The sequence below is a fragment of the Nematolebias whitei genome, chromosome 4 (genome assembly GCF_014905685.2).
Source record: "Nematolebias whitei isolate Nwh7 chromosome 4, NemWhi1, whole genome shotgun sequence".
Taxonomy (NCBI): Eukaryota; Metazoa; Chordata; class Actinopteri; order Cyprinodontiformes; family Rivulidae; genus Nematolebias; species Nematolebias whitei.
In genome coordinates, this window is record NC_056501.1 from 24311079 (window position 1) to 24318307 (window position 7229).

At 39.1% G+C, this 7229-nt stretch overlaps 1 protein-coding gene across 1 annotated transcript in view; it reads right to left on the reverse strand.

The window, feature by feature from the left end:
• Positions 1-1481, reverse strand: part of LOC119408264 (glucocorticoid receptor) — a 156577-nt gene extending 155096 nt beyond the window's left edge. Inside the window, exon 1 of the mRNA XM_037675066.1 lies at positions 1212-1481. The gene's annotated coding sequence lies outside the window, so the exon portion shown is untranslated. The remainder of the gene's footprint in view (positions 1-1211) is intronic.
• Positions 1482-7229: the final 5748 nt, after the last annotated feature.

Here is a 7229-nt window from a genome sequence, read left to right on the forward strand (position 1 = left end):
AACAACAACAACAACAACAACAACAACAACAACAACAACAACAACAACAACAACAACAACAACAACAACAACAACAAAGATCAGACATCAGCTATTGAAATAATGGCTAGAAATAAACTAATTACAAATATGTTTTGGAAAGACCTTAATAAGATACCATTTTAATTTAAAAGGGGTAAAAATCCTAACAAATCTATCTACAAACCCATCTTGCAAATATCTGAAATGTAGGAATTTTAATTCAGATGTCCTCAACGCTCATTATCGATAAGAGATACTGAACATGTGAAGGTATGTTCTCTCTTGTAAACTGAGTCTGGAGGCTCAGTGGGATTAACTTGTATAACTAAAGGTTGAATGAATGAATATGGAGCTGAAGCTCAGCACACATAAATGAGGTCATTTTACTTGTCCTATAGGAAGATTAATGCTTGAAATCTGAAATGTTTACACTGGCTAGAAAACCATTCTGGATTTGTTTATTTTAACCAGAAAATGTTGCAAACTGAAATACACACGGTCTACAAATTACACATTAATTATGTACCTAAACCTAATTTCTACATATATTCTCAAAGGTTTTACTTCTGATGTACCTTTTACCCCGTTTTGCACGCACTGAAAGACCTATTTTACAAGTACAAATGCTAAATTAGATGTCTAATGTAGGTTTGACTAGTAGTGCTGTTTTGAATGGAAGAAATGCTATCTCTGACATCTAAACATTAGCACGGTTTAAATATATAATGCGAAGGCTTGTGGTACAAGGCCTACAGAACCTTGTGGACCCTGAGCCGACCGAACACGGTCAGTGGTCCTGCCTGATTTATCGGTAGGCTGGTCGGTGAAACACCCCCCTCCCTGCGAGCCTGGCGGCTAGCTCACGACGGCTAGCTGGCGTTAGCAACTCAAGTTAGCAAATTGGTTACGAGAACGCTTTATAGCCATGCACACGCATTGCACCCTCGTTAAATAAAACACATAAAATTAGTTAGACCACGTATCGCAGGCTAAAGCTAACAAAGTTCACTGAAATCCCGAGGCACGCCACAGTTAGCTTTAAGCTAACTGTGCTACGTTTCTCTGGAATGTCGTTGCCACAAACGTTAGCCTGCAGGCGAGCACCGTCATTATGTTGCAAATCGAGCTGCCAGCGCACTATTATTGTATTCCAACCCGTGCATCGATTATAAAGAAACCCTCAAATTTACCCTTGATGTGACTGGTTGCTGGTAGGTGTCCACAGGTCATCAGTCAACATTGTTTTGGTTGAAAGTGGCAGTTCACAACACGCTGGCTGGTTCTGTTAACCTTCTCTCGTCGTGTCCTCGCTACATGGCTACATCAAACAGCAAAACAAAAAACACGTCGGCGCGGCCGTGTTCTGCCCGTTTTCAGGTTCCCAGATCCAATTTTGCAGAGTGTTCATGCAAAACGTCACACTGGTTACGCTCTTGCAGCTAACCTCTAGGAAAAACATACAAAATGGAGATCAAGGCAAGGCCAGCGTTGCCCTGTTTACAACGAGCAGCTCTGCCACCTGCTGGCGGAACCTGGTAACTGCAGCGCCCATCAGAGCTCCTCTCTGAGCGTGAAAAAGAAGAATAGTGGTCTGAATTTTCAAACACCACTCCCTTTTATCGTGAAACAAACTTCCAGATAAGATTTGAGGAGACAGACACCCTTTATACCTTTAGGACTACATTGAAAACTTTTATTTTAAGCTTAATGTTGGTTCTGCTCCAATGAATCTCGGGGGACCCGAAACTCTGAGCATGTTTCTTGTTATCACTGATATAATTAAATACCTTTATTTTAATTAGTCTTGTTTTCTTCATTATTTCATCAGGTATTTGTTTCTGTGTTTCTCTGCTCAGTCTTAGCCGGTCAACGCAGATTGCCACCCATCCCGATTCTGGTTCGGCTGGAGGTCTCTTCCTGTTAAAAGGCAGTCATTCCTCTCCACTGTCACCCACTGTGCCCCATCAGGCCCGAACTGAAGCTCCATGGTGTTTGTAATTTGCTCTATGTGGATGAAACTGGCCTGTTTGTTTTAACCCTACAGTGCTTTGCAGATTACTTTTGTGTGAACTAATGCTATCCAAATTAGATTAAGTGATTTTTAAGGTTTAAATAAATACAAAAGAAAATTATTATAGCCGACACAGAAGTCCCAATTAAGTTGCAGTTTACCTAAAATCATCTTGTGTTAAGAAACGGTGGACTTTTTGGTGAAATTTGTTTGTATTCTGAGCCTCACCTGATTTTAGTCCAATGTCTGAAAAATCGACTGAGCCATGGATCAGTTGGCTGCAGTGTCCGTCTTGAATGGAGTTGACTTTAAAGTTAATCAGTTGTTCATCCAATAATTACTTTTAGAGTGTTTTAATAAAATCCATCAAGTGGTTTGTATGCTCCAGACAAAAACACTTACACAAGCACATTCCACAGACACGGGCAAAAACATTAATGCATTTTTGCCTCTGGCAGAAAACCTTAATTGCACATCGTAAAAGAAAAACAATTTCTACAAACTGAAGCATTTCAAGCACAAAAACCTGACTGTTTTTTTTTCTTTTTACAAAATACAACAATTTATAACCAATCGACTACAAAGTAGAAAACATTTCATGAATAAATATTTCTAAAAAAAATTTTTATCCATCTTTACATTGAAGAAAAAGGCCGAGTACAGACATCTGTACAGAAAGTATCCATGTCTTATAGTGATGTGTAGGCAAAACTGCATTTTGAGGTATTGTAGTGATGAAAACAGGCTCACTTGTGGATTACAGCACAACCAGTGTTGACATGATGCAACAAATGATGCAACACAGCACGAGTCACAGCGGCGTAAATAACATGCGCAGGTCAATTCAGATGTAATCCTATTAACTGCAATACTAGTTTATTGCAGTTCAAATCAAACCTTTGTCAATAAATTCATTTTTATGTGTAAATCATTAAACTGAAATGTGTCTCCAGCTTTCCTGATGCACTGCCCTCTAGGGGCTCAGGAGAGAGTTTAGCAGCAGGAAATGAATTTAAAATGATCATATTATAAGGTTTAATTGAATAATGCATTTAATGTTTCCCTTTAAGAAGGGTAAGCAAAATAAGCTCGTCTAAAGCGAGTGCTTGCTTGCCAGAAAGTGATAAATCTATTGTGTTTCTCGAAAACACTCGGGTTCACACCTCGGCCTCTGTTGTGTGAAAATGTGAGTGGATAAAAATTGAGTGGGAGAAGAGGAAATAGGACAAGGGAGGCTGTATGGGAAGAAGGGATAATAACTCTGCAGAGAGGTTTGGGTCTGTATAATTTGATGGTTTATAAGACAGGCGTTCACTCAATTAACTGTAAATTCCTAAATGAGAACCGCTAAAAGCCCAGACTTCTGAATTTGGGATGTGGGAAACGTGCGCGTTTGTTCAGGTTTACTCTGCACATTTAATGTGAAATGCCTTTCACACAAACTAAACCACGGGTTATGATGCAAAGCCTCCATTCACATCTGAATGTTCCTGCACATGCAGACTTCTTCATGCTCAGCTGGGAGCCATATTGTTTTACATTATTCATGCTGAAGTTGCATGAAATTCAACCCCCTTTCCAAAAACCAGAAACTAACCTGGGAGATTCTTTTTTTTTTCCATAAAGCAGAGACAGAAAGCAGGAGATTTTTCTCCTAATTGGAAAAGGATGAATCTAAAATGAGCTTTTACTTCAGGCAGCAGGTGATAAATCTGTGAACTTATGGGTGTAAAGTTCACCTTAATGTTATGATCCCACAATCCACAACAACATCCCAAGACCATTGATGATAATGTAAATGGCACAAGCTCACATCACATGAGAGAGAGAAACGATCAGTGAGCTTGCTGTGGCACTAAATCCCCACTGTTTAAATCCCACTCAGTCCCCTGCGGCTGCTTAGCAACCCCTCTCCAGCACAATATACTCTGAATTACCCGGGTGAAGCGTGACCGCATCCTCCTCAAAACCACGAGTCAAGGGTGCTCTCCCATCATGAGCACCGCAGCAGTCAAGTCCCCTCGATTCATCGGGATATGGCGTCAGATAAACACGTCAAACACGCGGGCTTGAGTGTGGACGTACAAACAGATGGACAAGAGTCAAAGTGGGCCCCGGATCGAAGGGTTTTACTTGATTTACAACATTTTCCACATAGAAATAAACAGAGTTGTTAAATTCTTTCAAAAAACATTGTTCTTTTTGATATCTTATCAAAATTCCCACTCCTTAACCGCTTACATAATCTTACATGCATTACATGTATAATCTATAAATATAACAACTAGTCCCATATTTATCCATCAATATAGTATCTATTTAAGTTAACTATAGTAGATGAACAATTATTATTCCTTTAACTTCACCAAAACAAAAGCATCAATAACAAATAGTAAAAACAACAACAACAATAAATGAATAATATTATTATATATTATATCCAGCAATAATCACAAGTTTATAGGATAATTTGAACAGTTTTATGTTTGGACATTGTTTAAGTTCAATATTCAAATTATTCCACAGTTTGACTCCACTTACTGATACCCAAAAGTTTTTTCCAGTAGTTCTAATTTTGCATATTTTAAACTGTGCTTCCCCCTTAACGTATAAATTTGCTCCTTAATTTTAAACAGGTTTTGAATGTTTTCTGGTAATTGATTATTTTTTTGCTTTGTAAAGAATTAGAGCTGTCTGTAGTTTCACTATGCCAATGAACTTTGATAATTACCAAAAGGAACCAAAATTTAAAAACTTTGTCTGAGCCACGGGCCACTTTCAGCTGATACATTAACTCGAGTCAGATACCCGATATCTTTTCTTGGTTGCAGGTTCATCAACAACAGTTTGGTCTGTCTCATTTGACATTCTGTTGCTCTTTCCACACCAGAATCAGTAATAATAGAATGACCCAACCTTTTTTCTGGCTTTAAAGTTAGCCACCCGGTAAGAGAAGTCTATAGTAGGTGAACAAGGCCAGGCTGATTCTGGCAGATCCTATTCATCCACTCCATGGTGAGTTCAGGTTCAGGTATCTGCAGCTCAGATATAGAACGAACAGACTGAAAAACTCATTCATCCCTTCAGTGATCAGGCTTCTCAATGAACAGTGATGCTCTCTGTGTTATTTTAATGTCTTGTACTATGGATGTTTTGTGTGCCTACACAAAATGCCCCTCTGGGGATAATAAAGATTCTTGAACTTGAACTAAATTATCATTTTTTTAATGAAAAAAAAAAGAAGAGATACAATATTTTACATTTAAATTATCTTCTTGGTGGACCAGATTTGGTAGCAGCTCTTGAGATTGACATATGTGCTAGACTTTTCTACTTTTAGCTAGCCTTTGGCTACATTTGGCTAGAGTTTTGCTACACAACTTTTAGCTCATGTTTGCTTCTTTTAGCTGTTGGCTTCTTTGAAGTTTTAGCTATAGTGTCCTGCATTTTTCAGCTTTCTCAACCAGCTTCAGTAAACGCCAGCCGTGGTTCAGCACTCCCACAGCATTTCTCCGGTTATCGTTGTTGCAGACGATGGCAGGCGTTGTCAGTCTCGACTTCAGCTTCTTATTTCCTCCAAAGTAGATTTTCCTCCTTTAAGTACTCAGCTTCAGATTTGCTGCTGACTCTGTGACATATATTCACTTAGCGGGTGCAGAGCAATAAGTCCCCAACCCCCACATCTCACTGCATAATCCAGAAGAAGATATTACAATCAGAAGTGTAGATTACTCAGATAAACAGACATGATGTGGTTTCACTTGCATGTGTTCCTTTGTCTGTGTTAGCAAAATATCTCATCAACCACTTGACATATTTAAACAAATCTCTCAGAAATTAAGCATTGGATTGTCTTAACAAACCTGATTCAAGATGGTGGCCACAGCACAAAGCACAAAAAATGGCTAACTGAGTCAAATGGACAAACACTGAGCTAACATTTGTTTGGGCAGTAGCTGAGAGTTATTCTCAACACGTACTCTGAGTGCATCGCTTGAGATCTTTGTTTAAAACTTTGCCATTAACTGTTGGAGTCAAATCTGTTTGTCTGTTAGCAAAATATCCCATGAACCAATGGTTATATTGTGTTGAATCTCTCAGAAAGTAATTAATGAATATTCATTTACAACTGATTAACATTTGGAGTCAGCCCAATTCAAGATGGCTGCCACAGCCAACTGATCTTAGGAGACACAAAAACAGCCTTAATGCCATCATATTGTGTTTAAATTTGTTGTGGTAGTAGCTGAAAGTCATCCCCATCACATACTCAGAATGTGAACAGATGTGAGATTAAGTATAAAATTATTTTCAGCAACAACTACATCATTGTTCAAAATGACCTGAGACTAAAATACGGCATGAAAAGAAATGAAATGCCGTCCTTCAAAAAATCCTCTAGACATTATTATTATTTTTATTTTTATTATTTTTATTAGTCAGAGGGTGAATGATGCAAAGAGCAGTGGTGATATTTCAGTTGTGCCCATGAAGTTCTGAAATGAGAACCTCCACCTTGGAGTCAAATCAATAATGAGTGTAGAGATCCACTTTCATATCCTGTCACAGCGGTCTGCATGAAGGAAGTCACACCAGTGACCGACGGCTCAATGACATACAAACATTAAAAAAGAAATAAATGGAGTGTGTGGGGGGGGTTGTATTTGTAAGGCCCATTTTTCCAACACATACTAGAATGTGAGGACCAACTGCTCCTTATGGGGCCCAAAGCCTGGGCCCCATAAGGAGCAGTGTGTTGGTGGGTTAGGTTAATGGTCAGGGTCAGGCTATAGAAATTAAGGAAAAATGAATGGAAGTCAATGCAAAGTCCCTGTAAAGATAGAAAGACAAGTGTGTGTGTGTGTGTGTGTGTGTGTGTGTGCGTGCGTGCGTGTGTGTGTGTGTGTGTGTCTCACAGTGGATGAGTTTTGGAGCTTGACACCTGCAGACCATCACCACTTCGAAGCGCATGAGCACACAAAGCCTGAAGAACCACCACAAAAAACCACAACAACAACAACGACGTTTCTGAATATCCTGCTGCTGCTGTTGTCCAGTGACCAGAGGAACATTTCAAGAACAACAGTATAAGGATGCCCCCCCACACACACACACACACACACACACACATACACACACTCTTTCCATCTTGATGATAGACACAAAATGACATTTTTCTTTAAGATGATGTAAGACA